This window comes from Elephantulus edwardii, unplaced genomic scaffold, assembly GCF_000299155.1.
Source record: "Elephantulus edwardii isolate Elephantulus edwardi_28Jun2011 unplaced genomic scaffold, EleEdw1.0 scaffold00131, whole genome shotgun sequence".
NCBI lineage: Eukaryota > Metazoa > Chordata > Mammalia > Macroscelidea > Macroscelididae > Elephantulus > Elephantulus edwardii.
The window spans coordinates 2209472-2210920 of NW_006399881.1; the positions used below are offsets into that span (position 1 = coordinate 2209472).

Consider the following 1449-nt stretch of genomic DNA (forward strand, 5'->3'; position numbering starts at 1 on the left):
ATGCCACTGCCAGATGGCAACAAAAAGCTGAGAATAGCCATCGAGAAGCAACAATTCTTCACTGAAGGACATCAAGCAAACAATGAGACTGTGTAGCTAATACAGATCTCAAAAGAGTTCACAGAGGGCAACCATACTAATGCATGAGTCTAATATATATTTGAAAAGCAAAAATCTGAGAATAATGAAGTCATCTTCCCATGGGTTTCATTTGTCACTACAAGTAAAGGCTCATAATCACAAACATTTAACTGCAAATTCACCAATCATCTTACTTTTTCATTTCATACTGGTTTATAACCTTTTTAAAATCTAGGCGGTAATTACTCATCAGAAACAAATAGTAGGGGGGAAATCTATGGCCACAGTACTAGGATGAAATGAAGATTACGGCATTAATTTTGGTATGGAAAAAAGGGGCAAAACCAATCTAGTGAATGCAGTCCCACTTATGAGCAGGTCCTGAGCCGATGGTAGGGGCCCTGGGCTGAAGCAGGCAAGGACTCTAATTCCTTTGCCTTTTGTGCAGCAACTCAACACGTTCCTTTTGACTTTATTAATGTCTAATATCACAAATTTCAGGTTTTTCAAAGCTGTGAGATGAATCAGTGGGGGAGAAGGCACTTGAGGGCAAGACCTCCAGAGGAAAACCGAAAATGGACAGGTAATATTTCAGGAAGGAAAAAAACCTCAGTAACCAACAAAAAGCCCTGGTAAGTCATCTACCCTAAAGCAAGATGGCCCGTTGTATATGGGGCCAATTTCAGCCTAAGGTTAAGGCCTGCAAAAAGCACTTGAAGTACTACTCAACAAAAAAGAACATCGTGTGGAGGTGACTCTGACTTTTGCAAAGGCACCTGGTCTGGCGTGTTTCCACGCCATTGCCTAGGTGACAACATAAGGCCAGGGGTAGGGTGCACGGGGGTCCCCTCCGACGGCACGTGCCAGCAGGGCCCCCACCACGCCGCCAATCTGCTGCTGGAAGACGTCGATGGAGTCGTTGTCCTCCATCTCCAAGGAGGCGGGCGTGTCGGTCTCATTCACCGGCTGCCCGTCGTACCTGAAGCGCAGGTGGTTCATGGCCAAGCCATAGTGGGAACAGTAGGCATGCATGAGCTTGCCCAGTGGTGCGGTCTTCTTCATCTTGACCAGGATGACGCCGCCTACCTGCCCGACCACCCTCAGGTTGATGACATCATTGCTGCCAGCCCGGGCCTCCTCCTTCTTGGGCTTGCTTTCGGCCATGGCTGCGCGCGACCGGAGCTGTAAAGAGGGCAGCGCGGGAGGTGAGCAGGACTTTCGGGGGAGGGGCGCCCCCACAATTGGAGGGGGCCCAGCTTAGCCTCCCACCACCACCCCCAGTCGGCCTGCGTGCTAAGTGCTGACATAGGCCCCGCAACGCATACCTTTGACTGTGGTGGATAAGGAGCTCCCCCCCAAACCTGTGTC

General features: G+C 49.8%; 1 pseudogene; it reads right to left on the minus strand.

The window, feature by feature from the left end:
* Positions 1–885: 885 nt before the first annotated feature.
* On the minus strand, positions 886–1245 carry LOC102856766 (annotated as a pseudogene).
* Between the last annotated feature and the right edge of the window lie 204 nt (positions 1246–1449).